The sequence below is a fragment of the Callithrix jacchus genome, chromosome 9 (genome assembly GCF_049354715.1).
Source record: "Callithrix jacchus isolate 240 chromosome 9, calJac240_pri, whole genome shotgun sequence".
NCBI classification, from domain to species: Eukaryota; Metazoa; Chordata; class Mammalia; order Primates; family Cebidae; genus Callithrix; species Callithrix jacchus.
The window spans coordinates 31,618,960-31,644,333 of NC_133510.1; the positions used below are offsets into that span (position 1 = coordinate 31,618,960).

General features: G+C 39.5%; 1 protein-coding gene and 1 pseudogene across 6 annotated transcripts in view; one reads left to right on the forward strand and one right to left on the reverse strand.

The window, feature by feature from the left end:
- TMEM117 (transmembrane protein 117) overlaps positions 1-25,374 on the reverse strand; it is a 535,819-nt gene that overhangs the window by 459,265 nt on the left and 51,180 nt on the right. The window lies entirely within an intron of this gene.
- Positions 18,242-22,631, forward strand: LOC103795199 (protein LSM14 homolog A pseudogene; annotated as a pseudogene). Its single transcript, XR_013522253.1, has 2 exons — positions 18,242-18,247; positions 20,387-22,631. The product of XR_013522253.1 is annotated as a protein LSM14 homolog A pseudogene (transcript).

The window sequence follows — 25,374 nt, forward strand, 5'->3', positions numbered from 1 at the left end:
TTTGGTACAACAGCGACAGGGTAATAGGACAAGGGGATTATGAGGTCACTCACTCCAGCTGCCCTGTTCTATGAGTTTATAAATCCTCATAAAAACGTTTGCCTTTTGCTTGATAAAAATCTAAAAGAATCCTAAAATTAGACACATATAAAAGAATTGGTTTGAAAATTCAGGTTAGAAATATGAACCCCAATATTGCAGCCCAAGATCTTTTAAAAATAAATGTTAGTAAAAGCTAAAAATATGTTTATACTTACCATACACATAATGGGTAAAGGTGAAGCCTTGGGAGACAGATGACTGAGGCTTAATTCCTGGTTTTGCCACTGCCCACTGGGGTAACAGTTACATAACCTCTCCTTGCTTCTGGTTATATGTAAAATGAGGGTAATAATAGTAACCACTTCATAAGATTGCTGTGAAGATTACATTGTGACTTACATAAATCACTTACTAAAATGCCCTGACACAGGGCATGCACTCAATGTGAGTTAGTATTCTTTGTTTGGTTTTAGAGACAAGATCTTGCAGCCTCAAACTACTGAGCTCAAGGGATCTTCCTGCTTTAGCCTCCTGAATAGCTAGGACTATAGGCTTGTGCCACCACACCAGGCTAATATTTTTTCTTTTTTTAGAGATGAGGGTCTCGCTATGTTGCCCAGGCTGGTCTCAAACTCCTGGTCTCAAGCAATCCTCCTAGCTTGACCTCCAAAAGTGTTGGGAGTACAGGCATGAGCCACTGTGCCCAGCCATAGTACTAGCATTGTATCACTATATCAATAAATCAGATTCAATCTCTGCATGTAACTTATCACATCTAAAACTGGGCATAGAGAGGCCTTCAATAAATGGTTAAGGTAACTAACAGCTTCAGGTAATCTGATTATGCTCTAGGAGGCTGCAACCTTAACACAGATCTGACTGCAGCAGGGAAGAAGGATGGACCACTGGGAGGAGGAGGGAGGGGAGTATTGACTCTAATAGTGAGACTGTAACATCAGAGAAGCAGCCTAGATATACCTCAGGCCAACAAGAAATCAGAACCAGCCAGAGGCTCCATCAAATATATCTACCTGGCTTATGTTTAGCCCTTTATACTCCTAGGATGAAGTAGGAAAACGCTGAGATGCCATTTGATTTTTTAGTCCCAGTAGTTGAAGAGAGAACACTATCAAGACTCATCAGTTTCATACTCCAGCAACAGTAATGCAACAACTCTTCACTGTGTTAGTCCTTCTGACAATGTACAAAGATCCATGAACTAAGATGTTCACATCAGAATGATGTTAAGTAGTAAAATAAAGGCAGCATCCTGTGAACATCCTAAATGTTCAACTAAATATGGAGGCACAATAAAGTGATAAAATCATGCAGCCATTAAGATGTACTTATACTTGATATTTACCAACCTAGAAGGGGAAGAATCATGATAAATATTGAATACACAGAATAAATCATGTTTTATAAACACATATCCATAAGAAAGCATGCCAAAATGTTAACAGTGATGTTCTCTAGATGACAGATTACTAGAGAATTTTTTCTTCTTTGAACTTTACTACATTTTCTAAATTCTACATAAAGTTCTTATTTTAGCTTAATAATTTAAACAACATCTTGAAGAAAATAAAGAGGTTACCATGACTGGTATTAAGTCACTGAAAAATATTTGGCAACGAAGAACAAAGAGTTGGAACAGGGAATCAATCCCCTCTCTCCATTCCATTTCCCCCTCTAACTTTCTCCCTCCATGCCTCCCCACTTCTGCTGGATTTGAGGGTGGCTCAAAATGTGGCTGGGAATAGAAGAATGAGTTAGTAGTGACTATGAATTTATCCCCCACTTTTTTCTTGCCCAACCATTAGCCACACCGTGCCACTATTTACTGTAATTGCCACAGTAGCCCTTTTGCTAGATCAGACTAGAGTTATTAGAGTGAGGTTGCCAGGCGGGCAGTGGTGGGGGAGGGTGTTGAGGCGGGTGCTGAAGCTGCAATATCTGCAACGGTGGCAGTGAAATGTGGTCATAGCCTCCCATTAAAAAAAAAAAAAGTTTTCCCAAAAAGTTGCCTCCTCCTAGTTTAAAGATGCTATACTCAGGAAATGCCACTAGATTTTTTCCCCCTTTCTTTCTTTTCTCCTTTCCTTTTTTCCATTCTTCCTTCCTTCTTTTTCTTCCTTTCTTTCTTTCTTCCCTACTTCTTTCCCTCCTTTTTCTTCCTCTTTCTTTTTTAGTAATAGAAACAAGGCTGGGCACAGTGGCTCACGCCTGTAACCCCAGGACTTTGGGAGGCCAAGGCAGGCAGATCACGAGGTCAGGAATTCAAGACCAGCCTGATCAACATGGAGAAACCCCATGCCTACTTAAAATACAAAATTAGCCAGGCATGGTGCTACATGTCTGTATTCCCAGCTACTCAGCAGGCTGAGGCAGGAGAATCACTTGAACCCAAGAGGCGGAGGTTGTGGTGAGCCAAGACAGTGCCATTGCACTCCAGCCTGGGCAATAAGAGTGAAACTCCACCTCAAAAAAAAAAAAATAGACACAAGTCTTCTCTGTTCTCCTAGGCCTCACCTGAGCAGGCCTTTAAATTAGACAATTCTAGGGCTAGCAGATAGTCACTGTCCTGGGACTAAGTGCAATAAACCCTTCTGTGACCAAGCAAGAGTATTTATCTATGCAAAGTTGGTCACTGAAGGGGATGAAGATCAATTTGTATAAGAAGCACTGATATTTGAAATGAAAGAAAGTTATAGGTGTGGACTGGACAACGTTAAGTGGCATGAAAGGGTAATGAAGCTCTAGAAACAAAATAACCTTGAGACGAGAACTACGACTGATGAGCTAGACTCAAGACAAGAAGTCCAAGATCCACAGAGGAGGGTTAACTTTGGTCTGCCCCTCTGTTTCCAGCCACCTGGCACAATACTTGGATCGTAGGAGGTAATGGCTCATCATGGGAATATAAACTGAAAGAGAAGTGTGGAGTGCCTCTGGTAAATGTCACTGAAGGGTGGCCAAGCCTCCCTCCAAGGAGTATGGGTAAGACCTAGACTTTGAGAACCTGGATATCTGTATACCTGGAAAGGACTATCACTCAATACTGACATCATGTGGAAGCAAAGAAGAAATGGCAGTAACACTGTTTAAACATCAGTGCTTTCCCTTGCAGGTAGAAAGCAGCCAGATTTTCCTCTCACAGCATAAGCTTCAGGGGTTCTTGGGTAAATCAAGATGAGAGGAAAATCGCAAGAAAGAGATACTAGACTTTCAGATAGGCAGATTTATAGTGAGTTTTAATATAAATTTGCTGAAGGAAGGGGTACCACAACTTATACCACCGAGTATTACAGAACTATTCATAAGTACTATACTATGAACAAAATCAAATACCATCAAGTTTCTACCCTTTGAAGGTTTCAGCTTCCTCTCCCTTTGATCCCAAAGTTTCCATATGCCCAAATATTTTTTGGTTAGCTCCTCAATCCGAAATTCAATTTATTTCATGAGTGAAACAGAGGAGAACAAAGAGAAGGCACTGTTACCATGAAATCTCATCAGTCTGACTGTTCTTCCACATGTAGACATATCAGTCAGGGACAGTAAAAGTAATCCATTCTTCCCCACTGTCTTCTCCCCCATCCTCTCTATCAAGCATTCAACTAGAGGCTGAAAGCTCCATTGGCAGGGCCTGTGTCTGTTTTGTTCTCCACTGAATTCCCAGCACAGTGTTTGGCACATAGAAGGAGCATCACAAATATCTGTGAAATGAATTAGTTCATTCAATTGTAAGATCAGACTTCACACAGGGGTAAAGAAGAATAAAATGTATCACAATCTAGGGGAAGACTGAGGAGTGGGTTCATTAGAGCTAAGTTTCTTAGGGGACCTGCAGGTCTGAGAAGAGAAATAAGCAGTAATAGAGGGAAGGGAAGCAATACCAAAACAGAATCAGAGAAAGTTTAGTAACTCAAAATTTTCCCCATAGATGAATGTTCCTAGTACCAAGCCTTCAAGCACATCCCCTCCCGAACCTGCTGCATGTCCCCTGACTCTCCCACACATTGGTATACATGGGGTTGTAGGATCATGGTTTCCATTTAATTGATTAGATTTAGCCAAAGACTTCTCCTGTGATTCTTTGTCTACCCTCAGATGTACCAGAGAAAATATGGAAAGGATAAAGCATTTCTACCTTTCACATCAGGATATTTCTATCTAATATCCCAAAAACATATAAGAGAACTAATTCAATTAAAATGCATCAATATAAATGGAAAAGTCCATGAGAACTTTTGTCCTACTTGACAAGATACAGTTAATATTTGGTCACATGTAATATTTCTATTCTCTGCAAACATAAATTATATTTCTGTAAACATAAATTTAAAAATAAAAGATATCTTATTACCTTCTGCCATGATGAAAGTGAACAAAGTGAATAATTAAAAGATGTCCAAATTATCCTTTATTCTTTATTAAAGTATGTTATATAATTCTGTGCCTTGCATAAATCCAATTTGTATTTATTTTCTAGAGATAATATAATGCATACTGTAAAAGCAACTGTCCCACAGTGGCAAAAACAGGAATGACTCATAAACTCAGAGAACAACCGGGTGTTAGATTGAAATAGAATCCCAGATGGACATGGTCTGCTGCTCCTCCCTCTGTGCCCAGTTTCTCTGAGATGTCACTCAGATAGTCCCAGCCCTCTTCAGGCAAAAAAGTCCCTCTCTGTTAGTTTCCTTCCCTTCAGGTAAATAGGAACTTTTATCCCACAACATGATAGGGCAGATACTTAATACAAACTTTATTAACCTATATGAATATGTAGATAGTAAGAAGTTTAAGATATGATCATAAAACAATGTGACTCTTTTGTTACTAGACATTGTTTCAATCAACATTTATTAAACATGAGGTACTTTCCTGTAGTGAAGAATGAAGCAGATCCAGTAGCTATATTCAAGGACATAGAGCTTGGTAGGTATGCCTTTAAAGCCAGCCTTCCTACCTGGAGTCCAAGGACCCATAGACAGTCCATGACTGAGCTTCCAGAAGCTTCTGAATACCTTAATAAATGCAATGTGTTTACATGTTTGTACGTGCATTTGGCAGGGCCGTATGTTCAATAGATACCAAATTCTCAAAAGGATTAGTGGCCTCAGTGAAGAATCACTGCCTTGAGGCTTATAAAGGATTCTGCTTCTCAAAACAGTTTCAGATGCTCGAAACATTTTTTGAACTTTTCCTTTGGAATGTTTCAAAGCCTAGGATACCTTTTATGAATAATCTCAATAATGACAAGCCTTCCTTGGAGGAGATCTCCAATTTCTAAAGTCATGCAAAAACACAGCAGACAGATACAATAGGAAATGCCTAAACTGCATAGTTTATATTTGGATAAAATGAATATAACTATAAATTAATGAGACTAATTTTCTTGGGGTACTTAGATTAAAGGCTACCCATATATTAATTGAAAATCACATGTGAAAGTACCAACAAAAACATCAGTACTTTAAGGATAATATTAACCAAGGTGAAAAAAAGACACATTTCCATTTTTTCATTTATTAAACACATATTTTTTGAATGTATACTATGTACCAAGCAATCTTAAAAATGCCAAGGATACAGGAGTTAACAAAACACATAAAAATCCCTGCCCTCATGTAGCTTTAATTCTGCCCTTTTTTTTTTTTTTTTTTTTTTTTTTTTGAGACACTGTCTCACCCCCTCACCCAGGCTGGAGGGCGGTGGCATGATCTCGGCTCACTGCAACCTCTGTCACCCAAGTTCAAGCAGTCGTCCTGCCTCAGCCTCCTGAGGAGCTGGGATTACAGACACTCACACCATGCCTGGCTAATTTTTGTGTTTTTAGTAGGGATGGTATTTCACCATGTTGGCCAGGGCAGTCTCAAATTCCAGACCTCAAGTGATCCACCCATCTTAGCCTCCCAAAGTACTGGGATTACAAGCATGAGCCACTGCACCCAGTCTTATTCTGCCATCTTTGTTTAACAATTGAATTCATCCAACATATACTGCGCAACTATGAATGTGTACATAGAAATAAAATAGAAAAAATAAAATAGGAGTTTAAAAAGTATGTCATAGAGAAAATAATGTTTGGGTAGAAAATTATTAATGGCAAAATACAATGTAATGTTTAGCATGCTGATACAAATATTTGGTTAAAATGAACACAATTAATATAACCGAAACAGAAATAAACAGTAATGATATTAAGTGCTTGACAATTCTTAGAAAATATACAATGTACTTTTAACTTATATTTACTCATGTGATCTAAGCAAAAGCTACAGAAAGATTTGGAGGATTTGGGAGCTCAGGATCACAACATGGAGGAAACAGAAAAATGGATGTCATCAAACTCAGGACTGCTCCCTTCTCTAAAAATATAAAGATATGCCGCATCCAGAAATTTATAGAAAAGGAAGTTCTTGCTCCAGGCCTAAATCACTTTCCTAAATTAAATAACCAAATTAGCCTCTATCCTTCTCTAATCTGAACACTTCAGGTTATTTCTAACCACTCTCAAGCTGCAGATCAAAGAGCCCAGAAATACAACTTTCTGATATTATCCACTATGGTTTTAAAAGTCTATGTGAAAATGCAAATAAATAAATCAATATTTAAAAATAAATAAGTAAAGTCTATGTTAATGGACTAACTGTTCATATAATCTAATGGGAGAATGTCTTGAGACATGGGTCTGCCAGGAGAAGAAAGGTGATCATCTTCTTGTTCCCATTCCCCGTCAAGATTGTCCATCACCCCTCCGATTGGGTGCCTAGAAAACACAGATGAGTGCATACTGGGAATAAGAGAATGAATAGAGAGAATCCTCAAGTATTCTAGATTGAGTACTAAGAAACTCATCTGATGCCTTACAACTACAGCTGCCCTTTCTAAGCTTTCTCTGCATAACTTAAGCTAGAAATCTTGAGGTTAGGGGAGACATACACAGGCACACACATGCTCAAAAACAGGTATTTTGATAAGCAAATGTTGATGCGAATGCTATTTTGGAGTGAAGAAACTGGAACAACAGGGACTAAACTTCTTGGTATAACAATATAAAGGAGTTTTCTTGGGTATAGAGAATAATAGTTTTATAACTGATTTCTCTTATTCAGATATAAAGGTTTGGGACCAGGGAAATGGGAGCCAAGCACCAACCTGGGAGTGATAAATGATCAACCTATAAAAAGGCTGGGCCTCAGGAGAAAGACTGGTTTGTGAAGGGCCTGATGAGGAGTCTAGAATTGGGGATATTAAGATTTAAATAGATATTAAAAGTTAAATCAAATTTTAAACACTAATATCAAAACATCAGAAATTGTAAAACTAAAAGGTTGTTTTTGTCTGTTTGTTTTAAAAGATAGGGTCATGCTCTATCACCTAGGCTGGAGTGCTGTGGTGCCATCATAGCTCACTGTAACCTTGAACTCCTAGGCTGAAGCGATCCTGCCCCATCAGCCTACAAAGTTCTGGGATTACAGGCATAAGCCACCTTGTCTGGCCTAAAAGGTTGTTTTTAAGGAAATAAACTTTCTTCTAGTGAACTGTTTAATGAATCTGTTTTATTGTATGACTTTGGGGAAAATAAGAAATCATTCTTTTTAATCTGTGAACATGCCAATTTGCTCATGCAAACTGATCTTAGAAAAATCAAAATACTTCTTTTCTTAAATGATACCATCTGGCAAAATGACCATGCATTCATTTACAACACAATACTCTGTGAACATGTGATCACTCAACATGATAGTGATGAAAGTTAAAGAATTGGGCTTTGTTTCTTTTTGTAGAAGAAAAAGTTAAGCCATTAGAACGATGGCATTTGAGAACATAAAGGAGTCATTGAGGCAGGGCAAACACTTGCTTAACCACTCTTAGTGGTAGGAAAATTATAAAGGACAGGATTCTTGTTCCAAGAGGTCAGATAACCAGATAACCATGGGTAAGCATATAAATGGGCCAGGCTGTGCTGCGCTGCAAGATAAAGTGTTCCTTGGGTTGATTAATCTCCAAGAAAAAGAGCTCGCTAGCAGAAACCTTTTTAAGTGCAGATATATCAAATATTTTAACATTTTCTTTAATGTCAGGGTTCTCCTAAACCCACATCTTAGGCTATAAATGCTCCCTTATCACCTGCCTCTTCATCTTTTCTTTATCTGAAAAAGAACGTTGCTAACTACAGTAGATATTTTTCAAATATTCTAACCAGTATTTTTATTCTACTTTAGGTTCTGGGGTACATGTGCAGATCATGCAGGATTGTTGCATAGGTACATACATGGCAAGGTGGTTTGCTGCCTTCATCCCCCCCATCACCTGTACCTGGTATTTCTCCCCATGTTATCCCTCCCTATCCTCCCCACCTCCCACTGTCCTAACCAGTTGTAAATGAAATTGAATGTAAATTATTAATGCAACACATAAATATCATTCCAACAAAATTTTCTGCTGCACTGATATCCCATTTTTTAAATGAGATGACTCATTTTAATGTCCTTTCAGCTAATCTGTATTATTCTATATTCAATAAGGCCCTCTTATACTCAATTGATTTTATGTCCTCAACACTTGATTTCTTAGAAAATTTCTTATTAAAACACTAGCAGAAGCAGTCAATAGTAGTGCTTAGTAACCTTTTCCCATCAGCACTAGAAAAACCAAATTATCTTTTTCATAATCTCATGGTATTCACTTTCCTTGACTTGTACCCAAAAAATATATACAATCCTTCTTCTGAAAAGTACATACCAGTAGCACCAAGAGAGGTCTGATAATATTTTATTCTTTTTCTGAGCATAACTGTACTCTAGAAAACAAAGTAAATTTCAGAAAACATTTATCACTGGCAAGAGTAAAGTTACCAATGTCACAGTTTAAATATTCCATCAATACCTCATGAGTTTTCCAGAAAAGGTCAACTAGAAAATAAAGGTCTTCTATTTTATGGTCTATAAGTTTAGGAAAAATAATTTACTTGTAGTATTTATTTTTCTATTTAAAGGTACTAGTGTGCTTTTGCACTTGCGAAGCTACTGCTGGGTTTTAATCACTTATCCAGTTTTTTAAGATTATGCTGAAATCTTATCTTATTTACTAATATGCAAGTAACTATTTTTACTTGATGTCATTTGAGTAACTAATGGCTTGTTCTCTAATCTATCCATTTAATGGAAGTGTTAAATAGCACTGAATCTAGGACTGGCTCTTCTGAGTCATCATGTATCCCTCTTACTTCTAAAACATTAATAGTCACCTTTGGGTGATACTACCGTGGTCTGTCTGGTTCCAATACCCTCCTACCCCTATCCCTTCTCTTCCCGCAGTGGAAGCCACTTACGCACTCCTGGATGTTCATTCTTATCTCAGGCTTTGGACCAATAGCCTCCTCATGAGAAGGGAACTTTAGCTCAATATAGAGCACTAGATATCAAGTCAACCTTGCTATTAGCTCAACTCTGATAACTGACTCTTTGGCAAAGTTCTAACAACAGGATTCTGTCTTGTTTTCCTGAAACCAAGTCCCAGCTGATCCTAGAGGATGTGGTAACTGGGTCCCTTGCTCATTTCCTTCTGTGCCTGGGCCTTTGTTCTGATGAAACCATTATGTCAGTTCTCTAGATACTATAAAGTACCTTCCTGAAGGGAGCTTTCCCCCAGTGTCTACAGTTATACCCTGATCCCAACCCATCTCTAGCCTCCCTCACTCTAGGGCATGTCTAGTTCCAACTTCCAGGTCCCCCAGATCACTTCTGTTCCAATTAACCCTGTCATGTCTGACACTGCCTTGCAACATAAGACAATCAGTTGTAAATTCACCAACAGAACGCACAATTGATCAAACAGAATATTTTCATGGATATTGAGTAAGCAAATGTCTTCCCAAATCCATAAAATGTTAATAGCATTTTCTCTATGTAATATGCCACAATTATCACTGCAGAATAGAAAACAAAATGTACAAATTTTATATACTGTTAAGAAATGGTACAATATTTGCTGAATGCTAAATCCCATTCTCTCCTTGGCTCTTGAAAAAAAGGTTAGGCAAACAGATTCATAATTCCATGAAATATGTATATTTACTTTTCTTTTTGAAATAGAAATCTTAAAAATGTCTTCAGATGCTTCAGCTATTCTTCATAATTCTAAAAAGCTGGTTAGTAGCTCTGTGGTGCTCTGCTCTATTTTGTACACTAGCAGTTTCACTTTATAATTTTCTTGGTGAGGAAAATGACACATGTAAATAAGTTAAACAGCACCAGCCAGGTGCGGTGGCTCATGCCTGTAATCCCAGAACTTTGGGAGGCCAAGACTTGCAGATCACTTGAGGTCAGGAGTTCAAGACCAACCTAGCCAACATGGTGAAATCCCATCTCTACTAAAAATACAAACATTAGCCAGTTATGGTGGTACACACCTGTAATCCCAGTTACTTGGAAAGCTGAAGCAGGAGAATGGCTTGAACCCAGGAGACCAAGGTTGCAATGAGCCAAGATTGCGCCCCTGCACTCCAACCTGAGTAACAGAGCAAGGCTCCATCTCAAAAAAACAAAAAAACAGGGCCAAATGAATGATCTATTGTTGAAACAGAAATCATTTGGAGAAAAATAACTCCCATATGCTACTGGCAGAAACATAACTTGTTTCATTCATTTCAGAAACCCTTTGCACAATTTGTTTCCAGAGTTTTTCTAAAAGTCAACTTCTTTTGACACAATAATTCTCTTTCTAGGAGTCTTTCCCAAAAAAATAAAAAAAATTATTCAAAGATTTATATACAAAGATGTTTCATTTATATCAAAATAAAAATAGAAACAACCTAAGTAAGCAATGAAGGTTGATTCAATAAATAACAGTACATCTGTCTATATGATGGGCTATAATGTAATCAGGGAAATCAAGAAAAAAAATTATGTTCTGGTTAGTCAAGAGTCTCCAAATAGTAGGTGATTTTAATTTTCTTTTTCTTTTTCGTTGTTCTTCCTCTTGTTCTTCCTTTCTTTTCTTCCTTCCTCTCTCTCTCCCACTCTCTTTGCTCTGTAGTTCCAAATGTTCTGTACTAAGCATGCATTACTCTTTAAATAATCCCTCTCCCAAAAAGAAAAAATTGCAGAGAATATAAAATAATTTAAGGGCATGAGAGTTTCTTCAGGTGCAATAAAGAAAGATCTAATTGATTTCTCTTTTTAATTCCTTAATAAATTAATGAGTAATTTTCCAAAAAGCTGTGGTCACTGTTATAACTTCTGAAACTACCTCTGTGTAATGACTGCCCCATCCTCAGAACACTGCCTCAGTATATCTCTAAAGAAGATCTTAACGAATAAGCTAAGATGCAAATAAACCAAAAAAATCCTTTTTGTAAGTACCCTATTTAAACACAATAGGCTGCAGCAAACTCTGGCAGTCTAATCCCACTAAAAGACTTTTACTGTGATTTGGAGGATCGGACTCTTGGAGAACAAGCTGAGAAAATAGTTGTGAGTGGGCTCCAAACCTAAAAACTTACCTTCAATTACAAACTACCTTCAATTATAAACCACTAGGAGGAAATGATCATGGATCGTGTGAACACTCACGAAGTGCTTACCAATTTTGACCCACTTTATAGTAATATACATATGAGAATGAGTATATATGAATCCTTACCATAAACCTCTTCAGAGATAAGAAAAGTAGTTTGCACAAGGTCACATATCTAGGTAGTGGAAAATCCAGCTCTGCCTGCCTCCAAAGCTCATTTTCTTTCTAATATACTACTTGATTCTGCCAATTCAAAAGACGACAATTAAGCAGAAGGTATGTAAAGTACCGTGCACTGTGGTGGGTACTGAGCAGGTGCTCAATAAATGGTGGTCACTTTTATAGTTGCTAGAAGTTAGTCACTTGTGTACATTCTCATTTCAAAAAGAATAAAAATTTAGGGAAACACACCTGAAATGGATTTCAAAGGTCTTCTGTTAGTTGAAGTGGCTTACTAAGGAAACAAAGCACAATTTCCCACGATTCCAATATGCAGAATTCACAATATGGTAAATTACTGTTTATTCAGAATGATCATGATGTGAGGCTATTATTGCTACTTAAAAAGGCATATAGGAACTACCAATATTTTACACTGCACACAATAAAACCCCCTACCATACACTAAAAATGAGTTTATAGTTTTAACAATGAAGAAAGTTCATAATCTTCTACAAATTATGAACATAAATTGTTACTATGGTTTATAAACAGTACTCATCAGTAAAGATTTTCAGTAAAACAAGCCCGAGATAATCCAACTTTCACTACCTTACAAAGTTCATTGCTAATAGGCTGCTTTCAATTGGAGCTGAGAAAAATATTTTGGGTTTCATTAACATAGTTAATGAACATAATTAAACATAGTTAGGACCAGACTTTAAGCAATATGGATCTATAGAAAGCAGCTACTTTCATGTGTTTAGATCGAGACTTGTATTGAATTCACAGCAGTACGAAAGGTTCTTGTGCAAGGGCAAGGGTTGCATTCTCAAGATTTTTTGATCTTGCCATAATGCTTGATTATCTGCTTATAACATATACTTGATAGAAATCCATTGACTGACAGCTGCTCCATCCTAATTAGAAAATGAATGCTGTCTTTCTTGGCTGAAGTAAGAATCTAGAAGTTCTCAAGTCTGTCACATCGGTTACTTTTTCAACAACTTATGAGGTAACTTTTGTCTCAGAGCCAATCCTACTTTCGGTAGATCTTCTGACTCTCCGGTTCTGTTGCAAATGCTAATGAATCAGTTCAGGAGTTGAATTTCAAGAAAAGTGTTATGTAAGAGAAGCAGCCTATTAGAGCACAACTAACCACTGTGTTGGATATTGTGAAATAAGTTATTTAACACCAACATCACATGGTGCTTTCGGCCATGGAAAACTGTGTAAGGGACACTTATAATAGGTCAGTGAGATTAACTCACTCCTGGAACACCAAAGGCACTTTTTTCCTGTATCCTAGATATCTAAAGTGGATTACAGATGAGATGAAAACAGCCTCCCATCCCTTAGCCAGATTTAGAATAGATCTGGAAATGTGAGGTTCAAGTAGGAGCTATTATTATTAATCACTACTCAGAAAGGGTCTATTATTAATCATTGTTAATCACAATATATCCTGAAAGTCTAGCTTGACAGTAAATACCTACACGGAAATTAAAATGTCTAGCTAGATTACTAAGACGAACCTACACAGTTAACAGGAAATAAAGTCATAAGAACTCACATTCATAGAATTAAGAACGAAGTACTTCTAAATCATCCAAAAACTACAAACTCATCTAGAGGGAAAGATATGGAATTCTGTTTTGAACTGTTAAGTTTCAGATGCCAATAAGTAAAGAGCAGAAGTTAGGAGAGAAGCTAAAACTGTGAAGGAAATCTGTGTGTGAGTGTGCAAGTGTGTGCATGTGTGTGTGGTATATTAGTCACATTCATAGGCTTGACATCGATGCCATGGGAATTAGACAAGAGTCATGAGGGAGAAAGTATGGACAAAGAAAATGAAGGCAAAGGCCAGGCATGATGGCTCATGCCTGTAATCCCAGCATTTTGGGAGGCCAAGGCCCAAGCGGATCACTTGAGGTCAGGAATTTGAGACTAGGCTGGCCAACATGGTGAAACCCCACCTATACTAAAAATACAAAAATTAGCTGGGCATGGTAGCACACACCTGTGGTCCCAACTACCCAGGAGGCCAAGGCAGAAGAATTGCTTGAACCCAGGAGGCAGAGGCTACAGTGAGCTAATAACATGCCACTGCACTCCAGCCTGGGCAACAGAGCAAGACTCAGTCTCTAAAAAAAGAAAAAAGAAAATGAAGGCAGAAGGCAAAACTTTCAGCAATGCCTGTTTAATAGTATAAAAAGAAACAGTTACAAAAGGACAGTATGGATGGAACTGATAGGTGAGAAAGAATTGAAACAATTCAGTACCACAAAAGCTAAAGAAAACATTCTGAGAAAGCAGCTCTCAGGAGTTTGACAAGATGGTGAGAGACTGAGAAGACTGAATCTGGCAATGTTTTATTCAAAGCATTGTGGGTTGCAAAAGAATACTCAATATAGTTCAAGTGAGGGGGGAATTTATTTAATAATGATAGAGGCCATCTCACAGGGAAAGAAAAAGTTATCTTATAGGCACGTGAACTAGGCAACTAGGTCTAGTCATTCTCTCAACGTTTATATGGTGAATTTCTCTTCTCTGTTTTTTCTCTTGAGCAGCTTCCTCTTCTTGTGCAGAGACCAATATGGTTGCCTCACTCAAAAATTAGGCAAACTATAGGGCAAACACCCACCATAAACTGAAACTTCCTCATCTTAATGCAAAGTCATTAGAAAGCATGATAAAATGATAAGCTGTGGGTCAGCAATTGAGTTCACCAGCCTTGGGTCATGTACACATTCCTAGCCAGTCAACTGCAGTGAGGGGGAAGTCACATGGTGTAACCATGGCCACCAAAGCCTCCAGCAAAGGCCATGGACTGAGAAAAAATGAAAAAAGAATGTGTGAACCACAAAAATGTATTTATTTCAGGCAATCTAGAAGTGACTGTTACACTTAACTCAATGTTAAAAACATGGGGGTGCCTACACTGTACGAGGTGCCATAGACTGAACTCGAATGCTGCTTCTTCCCAAATGTCAGCAGAGTAGGAGACAAAGAACATTGAGGACAACCATATAACTACAAACTATGAACAATATAACTGCCATATAGAAGTGATCAGATGATGACTGGAAGAAATAGAAATGACTTTATAAAGGACTTTGCTGAGCTCTGAAAAATGACTAAGATTTCCATAAAAGATGGAAACAGGGAGATAGGGAAGGAGAAGGCTCAATCTAGGAGACACTGTCTCCACTGCTAGGCTGAGAGTCTCTTGTGGATAAGGAATATTTCCCACGAATCTCTATATCTCCAGTGCCTTGTATACTATTGCTGCAACGTAGGATCTCAATTAATTTTAATATTTTTATTATTAAATATTGTGATTATTGTGATAGTCACACTGTCAACTTGATTGGATTAAAGAATGAAAAATATTGTTCCTGGGTGTGTCTTTAAGGGTGCTGCCAAAGGAGACTGACATTAAGTCAGTGGACTGGGAGAGGCAGACCCACCCTCAATCTGAATGGGCACCATCTAATCAGCTGCCAGCATGGCTAGAATAAAGCAGGCAGGTGAAAATGGAAGATCAGGTTTGTCTTTATCAGCAAAATTATGAGAAAGTTTTGAGTCTGTTGAGAAAACAATCATATTCAGTACTTGAAGGTTATTGAGACATAAATGAAGGGATCAGTTTAAGGACATATTATGAAGGGCCTTGAATATAAACTAAGCATTAGACTGTTAGCATGGTATAGGAAATATCACTGCCCGGGAAACAAAGAGACTAAAGTATAGCACCAGATCTGACAAAAGTTTCCTTGACCATTTTTCATGTATAGTATGAGATGGCACATTTTCTCCACCACTTCAGACAGTTGTTTTGAGACGTGAATTAATAATGTAATGTTGAAGATGGTGACATTCATCTTTGTATTTCCCACAGCACCCATCACAGAACTTTGCCTAGTAAATGTATAATGGCTTTAATTCATTTGTAAACTGTAAAACTATTCAAATATAATAAGACACATGCATGCATATATTCATTAAAGTACTATTCTCCATAGCAAAGACACAGAATCAACCTAAACGTGCATCAGTGATAGGCTGGATAAAGAAAATGTGGTACATATACACCATAGAACACTATGCAGCCATGAAAAAGAATGAGATCATGTTCTTTGAAAGGACATGGATAGAGCTGGAGGCCATTATCCTTAGCAAACTTACACAGGAACAGAAAATCAAATACCTCATATTCTTATTTACAAGCAGGAATGAAATGATGAGAACACATAAAAGTGAACAACTCAACACACTGGGGTCTTTTGAGGGATAGAGGGTGGGAGGAGGAGAGAATCAGGAAAAATAACCAATGGATAGTAGGCTTAATGCTGGGTGATGAAATAATCAGCACAATGAACTCCCATGACACAAGTTTACCTATGTAACACACCTGCATTAGCCCGGAACTTAAAAGCTTTTTAAAAAGCAAAATGTTCAATCCTCACAATTAATAAACATATTGAACTTAGTACATATGCAACAATTATGTGTTCAACTGAGTTAGTTTTTATTTTTGTATATATTTTCTAAGAATATTGCCATATAAATTCCGTGCATGTGTGTGTGTGTGTGTGTGTGTGTGAGGGAGTCTCGAGTGTAATGGCATGATCTCAGCTCACTGCAACTTCCACCTCCTGGGTTGAAATGATTCTCCTGCCTCAGCCTCCAAGTAGCTGGGATTATTGGCACCTGTCACCACACCCGGCTAATTTTTTTTGTATTTTTAGTAGATACAGGGTTTCACCATGTTGGCCAGGCTGGTCTCAAACTCCTGACCTCATGATCCACCTTCCCCAGCCTCCCAAAGTGCTAGATTACAGGCGTGAGCCACTGTACCTGCCTTTGCCATATAAATTCTATTTTCAAAATGTGCATTGAAACTCTGTGACGTCAATAGCAACGATATGGAATAAACCGGAATGCCCATCAATGATAGATTGGATAAAGAAAATGTGATATATATACACCATGGAATACTATGCAGCCACAGAAAGAATGAGATCGTGTCCTTTGTGGGGACATGGGCAGTGCTGGAGGCCATTATCCTTAGCAAACTAATGCAGGAACAGAAAGCCAAAGACCACATGTTCTACGTGGCAGCTAAATAAAAACACACAGATGCATAGTGGGGAACAGTATGTACCAGGGCCTACTGGAGGATGGAGGGTGGGAGAAAGACAAGGAGGAAATATCACTAATAGGTACCAGGCTTAATACCTGGGTGATGAAATAATCTGTACAACCAACCCCATGACACATGTTTACCTATGTAACAAACCTGCACATCCTGCACTTGTACGTCTGAACTTAAAAGTTAAATTTAAAAAGGGAAAGAAAAAGGGCTGGGCGCGGTGGCTCACGCCTCTAATCCTGGCACGTTGGGAGGCTGAGGCAGGTGGATCACAAGGTCAAGAGATCAAGACCATCCTGGTCAACAAGGTGAAACCCCATCTGTACTAAAAATACAAAAATTAGCTGGGCATGGTGGTGCACGCCTGTAGTCCCAGCTACTCGGGAATCTGAGGCAGGAGAATTGCTTGAACCCAGGAGGCAGAGGTTGCGGTGAGCCAAGATCATGCCATTGCACTCCAGTCTGGGTAACAACAGCAAAACTCCATCTCAAAAAAAAAAAAAAAAAAAAAAGAGAAAGAGAAAGAAAAAGAAAAAGAAAATCTGTAATGTGACACTAGGGATGCAAAGATGAACCAGCCACCATTCTCTCCCTCAAAGAATTTAGAATTTAATAAGGGAGATGAGACATTTGTGAAAACACATATAATACCAACCAACGCCCTGAAAATGGAAATGTGAGTAAGGCAGTTTGCTGTGGTAGCTGTCTCCGAGGTGGCTGCCATTAATTCCTTTTCTCCCTATATGTCCATGCCATGCTCTTGGCAAAGAGCAAAGACTTTCTTTCCACTTCCTTGAATCTGAGCTGGCCTGTGATTTCAGTGACCAATAGAATATCATAGAAGTGATGGTATGTCGCTTGCAGACCTAACCTTTAAGAGGAATGGCAGCTTCCATCTTGGTCTCCTGATGCCTTTAAGAAGTTGATATCCTGAGAGAAGCCAAAGCTCAGAAGGACAAGGTGCCATGCAGAGATGGAGAAAGGCCAAGAAGCACTGAGGTCCCAAGCTTGTGAGTGAAGAAGCCATCTTGAATATGGATCCTCTAGTCCCAGCTACTTCATTTGATGAGACTTCAGATGAACCATGCACCCGAGGCCTTCATAAATTGCTAACCCACAAAATCACAAGAAAAGAAAAATTGATATTCTAAACCACTAAGTCTGGGATAGGTTTTTAGGCAGAAATAAGCAAGTGAAATATATGGGATGACAGAAGAAAAATTAATTTTAAAGTAGAAAATAGGGAAAGATTCATGAAAAGGTGGTTTTGAAGAACAGGTCAAATTTGGATGGGAAAAAATAGCTAAAGGGGATTGTGATTTTTCACAAAGAGAACTGAGTATAAAATGAATCATGAAGGTAAGAAAGTCTAGAATACTTAAGTAATGGACAGAGATTTAGGTTGATTTAAGTATGCACATTTTGGGAAATGTGTAATGGGAATAAGGGCAAGACTGAAACTTAGTTTCAAAAAATGCCTTGAGGGTATCTGAACTACATACTGCAGCCAACTGGGTGATTTAAGTTTTTAAGCAGTAAAATGTCATAAGATTCTCACCTCTTCACTGTTCTCACCCTAGTCCAAGCCTCCATGATGTCTTAAGACTTCTAGAAAAGCATTTGATTTGTCTCTGTGCTTCCATTCTTGTCCTCCTACAGTTAGTTTTTGACATGGCAACTAATATAATCAATTAATAATATAAATTAGGTCATGTCCCTTCCTGTTCAAAATGATGTGAGAATTTTAAAGGATACTTAGAATACAATCCATAATTGTGGCCTCCTAAAAGAGCCAACATAATCTGGCATGTAACCAAATTCCAGCCTCCCAGAAGGAAAGCAGGTGTTCAAGGTAGGCCATGTTGTTTATGTAAACAGCTTAGACACAGTGAACCAGCTTTTTAAATTATGGAATGATGAGACCCTTCCCCAAACACAAGTTCCCAGACTCCAGCCAAGGGCCAACTTTGCAAGGTTTTCCAAACTCTTCTCCTCCCACTCTCTACCTTCCACATTGCACTCCAGCTAGGCTGGCCTTCTTGCTGTTTCTGGAACATCACATCAAGCTCATTTCACCTCTGGGCTTTTCACTTGCTACTCTTTCTGCCTAGACATTCCCTTCAGTCTATGATAAAAATCTCACTTCTTCAGACGAGCCTTCCCTGATAACCTTATCTAAAATAGTGCCTACGCCATCCCTTGCTCTTTTTCCCATTAAACTGCTTTATTTTATTTCATAATCTTGAATACCATATGACATTTATTATTCATTTTCATTTATCACTGTATAGTCTATCTTCTCCTACAGATAAAAACATGACAGGACTTTATCTATTTTGTTTATCACTGGAGTCCCAGTACCTAAAATAGTGTCTGATGCATTGCAGATTTTCAGTAAATACCTCTGGAATGAAAAAAAGAAGGAAGTTAGATTAGAGCTTCACTTTATGAAGAATGTACAGAAAATGGTTAACACAGCAGATCTAAGTTGCTGTCCTTAGAAAAGCCTGCTTGCAAAGTTGGCCCTTGGCTGGCATCTGGAAACTTGGGTTTAGGGAAGGGTCTGTCTCATCATTCCATAATTGAAAGGCTGGTTCACTGTGCCTAAGCTGTTTACATAAACAATATGGCTTACCCTGAACGCCTGCTTTCCTTCTGGGAACTTGGAATTTGGTTACATGCCAGGCAAAGGGTGCCTACATGACCAGCCCCTAGTGGGAACCCTAGCCACTGAGCCTCTAACAAGTTTTCCTGGTTGACAGCATTTCTTACGTGTTGTCACAATCCTTTGCTGGGGGAATTAACTGTGTCTCCTGTGCCTTCACTGGGAAACAATTCTGGAAGTTTGTGCCTGATTTCCCCAGGATTTTGCCCCCATGCACCTTTTTCCTGTTACCTTTCCTTTGGATTCTTTCTGCATAATAAATCCCAGCCATGAGTCCTAATATATGCTGAGGCCTGTGAGTTCTCCTCGTGAGTCATCAAAACTAGGGGTGGTCTTGACCTCCTGATACCGAGAGTATTATGACAGCAGCTTACAAGGTAGATTTGATGACTAGAGTAATTATTGACAAAGAGGCCAGTTGGGGAAAAGGCTATTGCAATGTTCTAAGAGAGAGATAACAACTCTAGCAGTGGAGGCAAAAAATTTGGCTTTTTTGTAAGTATATTTTCCAGGGGACAGTTTTGCAAACTTCTAATGAAAGACAAGAGATGAAGAAATAATAGAGAGCTAAGGAAGCTGAAAGTAAACGCAGACTACTTTTAAACAATAGAGGGGAAAATACGAATATGGTAGTTTTAGGGTAACTTAATTAGGAGAAAATTATATAAAATAAGAGGATATGAGTATTTTCTAGAAAGCAGTTAGCTTAAAATTTCAAGAGGGGGCCCAGCACCGCCACCGCAGCCACCACAGCACCACAGCTTGAGGGCAGGAGGCTGGGGGAGGGTAGCGGAGCCGGTGCCGCCATGTTGGGTCTGAAGCGGCTGCTATAGGCACCGACAGAACGAGTCGGGTGCGGAGCAGGCCACAGCGGGCGTGGGATCTGCCTCTCCGCAAGCGACCTGGGGCAGTGGCGGCGGCGGCGGCGGCGGCGGTGCCATGAGCGGGGCACCCCTTACATCCGCAGCAAGATCAGCCTCATCTCCAAGGCGGAGATCTGCTACGAGAGCATCCTCTACACCGACACTGAAAACTCCACCTTAGCCCTCGCCAAAGTTCGATCCTTTGGTACAGAAGACAGACCAACAGATCGTCCAATACCACCTCGAGATGAAGTCTTTGAATACATTATAATCCGTGGGAGTGACACTAAAGACCTCACTGTTCGTGAGCCACCAAAACCACAGTGTTCTTCGCCTCAAGACCCAGCTACCGTTTAGTCAGTCCTCACTGGGCTCATCACTTCTTCATTCCAGTCCACGGGTTCTTCTGGGCCTTTCGGCAGGATGCCCACATACAGTCAGTTCAGTCCAAGTTCCTTAGTTGGGCAGCTGTTTGGTGCTGCTGTTATTGCTGAAGCTCTTTGACATCCTTTGGAACAGAAACATCGAACAGTGGTACCTTACCCCAAAGTACTGCAGTTGGTTCTGCCTTTACACAGGATACAGGATCCCTAAAAACACGGTTATCTCAAGGTCGTTCAAGCCCTTAGTTAAACCCTTTGAGAAAAAGCCCAACCATGGAACAAGCAGTGCAGACCACCTCGGCCCACTTACCTGCTCCAGCACCAGTTGGGAGAAGGAGTCCTGTATCAACCAGGCCTTTGCCATCTACCAGCCAAAAAGCAACAGAGGAGCACAGCCGAGCTGAAGTACACAAAGTTTCAAGGCCAGAAAATGAGCAATTCAGAAATGATAATAAGAGACAAGTAGCTCCAGGTGTTCCTTCAGCTCCAAGGAGAGGGCATGGGGGTCATCGGGGTGGCAAGGGAAGATCTGGTATTCGGCGAGATGGGCCAATGAAATTTGAGAAAGACTTTGACTTTAAAAGTGCAAATGCACAATTCAACAAGGAAGAGATTGACAGAGAGTTTCATAATAAGCTTAAATTAAAAAAGATAAACTTGAGAAACAGGAGAAGCCTGTAAATGGTGAAGATAAAGGAGACTCAGGAGTTGATACACAAAACAGTGAAGGAAATGCTGATGAAGAAGATCCACTTGGACCTAATTGCTATTATGACAAAACTAAATCCTTCATTGATAATATTTCTTGTAATGACAATAGAAAATGGAGACCAACCTGGGCTGAAGAAAGATTAAATGCTGAAACATTTGGAATCCCACTTCGTCCAAATCGTGATCGTGGGGGATACCAAGGCAGAGGAGGTCTTGGTTTCTGTGGTGGCAGAGGATTCAGAGGAGGTCGTGGGGGTGGGGAGTTTGCAGATTTTGAATATAGGAAAGACAACAAAGTTGCTGCATAAGTCTACAAACAAGTCTCTGAAAATAGGTGAATTTCTCTTCATGGTCCTGAAAATTGTTTTCAGTCTTTGCGAAGAATGAAGAAGTGAATTCACTGTACATTTGTCACCAGCACTGGGTTCTAGTTTTTTGTTTGTTTTTCAGCTTAATTTGAAAGATAAAATGCAGTTACTTTTGGGGGTGGAAGGCTCATCTTACAACATGATCATTAAATATATTTGGAATAGCAAAAAAAAAAAAAAATTCAAGAGATATTTCCCAAAGGAAACATTAGAAGTTGGCACAAGAACAGAAATTGAATCTAAAAAAGTTAACACTGTAAGCTCAATGAGGGCAGGGACTTCTGTGTGTTTTGTTCACTGGCATATTCCATGCACCTAGAAGAGTACCTAGCACATGGTATGCACTCAACAAATACTCATCAAATGGTAAAGGGAAAAGAAGGGTCATATTTTAAAAGTAGATAAATCCTGAAATGTGAAGGAATAGAATTGAGAGATGTCAAAATGATGTCAGTAAAGTAAGAAGCTAGTGGGTGTGGAGGAGGATGGTCCTTAAACAAAACAGGAAACATCCATGACCATCTCTCTGGGGAAATCATCAAGAATCAGTAAGAAAGTAACAAAAATAAGTAGTTTATCTGCCAAGATTTCCTCTTTAGAAAAAAAAAAGATGAATTTTTAAATACTTTTAGAATATACATAACATGACACCTAAGTGAATTGAGACAAACCAATGTCTTCTTTAAAATATTCATTAGAAAATATTCCTTGGGGCCAGGCGCTGTGGCTCACACCTGTAATCCCAGCACTTTGGGAGGCCGAGGTGGGCAGATCTCAAGGTCAGGAGATAGAGAACATCTTGGCCAACATGGTGAAACCCTGTCTCTACTGAAAATACAAAAATTAGCAGGGTGTGGTAGCATGTGCCTATAGTCCTAGCTACTCTGGAGTCTGAGGCAGAAGAATCACTTGAACCTGAGAGGCAGAGGTTGCAGTGAGCCAAGATGGCACCACTGCACTCCAACCTGGACGACAAGAGCGATACTCCATCTCCAAAACAACAACAACAAAAAAGAAAATATTTCTCTAGCCCTAAAATCTGATGAAAAAGACAGATGCAACTTTTATCTTCAAAACCCAGCTAGAATGACAGGGCATCCAAATGATTCTCATTTAAATGAAGAGAGAAAAGGTACTTTTACACTGCATGAGGTGAGATTTTTTTTTTTTTTTTTTTTTCTGAAACGGAATTTCGCTCTTGTTACCCAGGCTGGAGTGCAATGGCATGATCTCGGCTCACCGCAACCTCTGCCTCCTGGGTTCAGGCAATTCTCCTGCCTCAGCCTCCTGAGTAGCTGGGACTACCGGCACGCACCACCGTGCCCAGCTAGTTTTTTGTATTTTTAGTAGAGATGGGGTTTCACCATGTTGACCAGGATGGTCTCGATCTCTTGACCTTGTGATCCACCCGCCTCAGCCTCCCAAAGTGCCAGGATTACAGGCTTGAGCCACTGCGCCCGGCAGAGGTGAGATTTATTGACAGATCTTCACTAATCGTCTTGCAGTCCAGACCAAAGTACAATGACAATATAACCCAGAAGTTACAAAAAGAGTTGTTAACATTTGAAAGGAAAATACCAAAAGTCAAATTTCTATTTATTTTATAACTGCTTCCAAAAGAGAACACTGAAAATAAAACTATATTCCTACATTAAATGTTACTTTCCCCCCTTTTATGAGTTAGATATTATAGAACATGTCATGAATGCTGGGCAGCACTTCCCAAATACCCCTTTCAAGACCAAATGACTGATTTTCCAAGCTGCTGGGAAGGTTGTCAGCTGACTGCTCACAACTCTGTCCTCAGCCCTCTCTAAGAACTGCCCTCACCTGAAGAGAGCTGTCTCTCCCAAGATCACGCTGCCTTTCCAAAGCAGCCCTCATCCAATGGCTGATCTGTGTGACTGTGTAAAAGCTCAAGCCCTCCTCCAAAATCAGGCCTACTCTGAAGGACTATTCTAGTTTCAGAGCTCCCTGTGTGGGGCTTGCAGGGACCTTGTTGTGACTATATTGCAACCAAACTACTGCCTCTGTCTTATCCTGCTCTGCCCTCTTCCCTTCCAAGAGCACTTCCCATTGACTTCCTGCAGCTCCTTCTCAAAATCTGCTACCCAAAGAACCTGCAAGAAAGATGCAAGAATCAACCATTGTTCTAAGAATTAAATATAAATGAAATCTATGTGTTGCTTTTTTCATAATTTCAGCAAAGTGATTATAGTCTGTCCCTCAACATTTCTCTTATTTAAAAGTAAATGCAACGTTAGAAAGTAAGAAAGTATAAATCCTACTTTCAAACAAAACTATTTCAACCACATCATTTATTTATTAGTTTTTATTATTATGCTTTAAGTTCTGGGGTACATGTGCAGAACATGCAAGTTTATTATACAGTTATACATGTGCCATGGTGGTTTGCTGCATCCATCTGCCTGTCATCTACATTAGGTATTTCTCCTAATGTTAGCCTTCCCTAATCCCCCCACCCCCTGCTATCCCTCCCCTAAACCCCCACATCCTGACAGGCCCCAGTGTGTGATGCTCCCCTCCCTGTGTCCATGTGTTTTCATTGTTCAACACCCACTCATGAGTGAGAACATGCAATGTTTGGTTTCTCTTCTTATGCCAGTTTGCTGAGAATGATGGTTTCCAGCTTCATCCATGTCCCTGCAAAGGACATGAATTCATCCTTTTATATGGCTGCATAGTGTTCCATGGTGTATATATGCCACATTTTCTTTATCCAGTCTATCTTTGATGGGCATTTGGTTTCATTCAAAGTCTTTACTAATGTGAACAGTGCCTCAATAAACATACATGTGCATGTGTCTTTATAGTTGAATGTTTTATAATCCTTTGGATATATACCCAGAAATGGGTTGCTGGGTCAAATGTCAATCACACCATTTATTATCTAATCAGGGGTGGGTTCCCAACCTCTGGGTCTTAGAATGGTATGGGTTCATGGCCTGTTAGGAACTGGGCTGCACTGCAGGAGATGAGCAGCTGGAAAATGAGCATTACTGCCTGAGCTCCACCTCCTATCTGATCAGTGGCAGCATCAAATTCTCATAAGAGTGCAAACCTTTGCCAGATGCAGTGACTCATGCCTGTAATCCCAGCACTTTGACAGGCTGAGTGGGGTGGATCACAAGGTCAGGCATTCAAGACTAGCCTGGCCAACACAGTGAAACCCCATCTCTAATAAAAATGCAAAAAATTATCCAGGTTGTAGTGGCAGGCTCCTGGAGTCCCAGTTACTTGGGAGGCTGAGGCAGGAGAATCACTTGAACCTGGGAGGTGGAGGTTACAGTGAGCCAAGATCACACCACTGCACTCCAACCCAGGTGACAGTGTGAGACTCTGTCTCAAAAAAATAAAAATAAAGGAAAGGAAAGAAAAGAAAGAGTGCAAACCCTATGTGAACTGCACATGCAAGGGGTCTAGGTTGTACACTCCTTTTAACAATCCAGGCTGGGCAAAGTGGCTCACGCCTGTA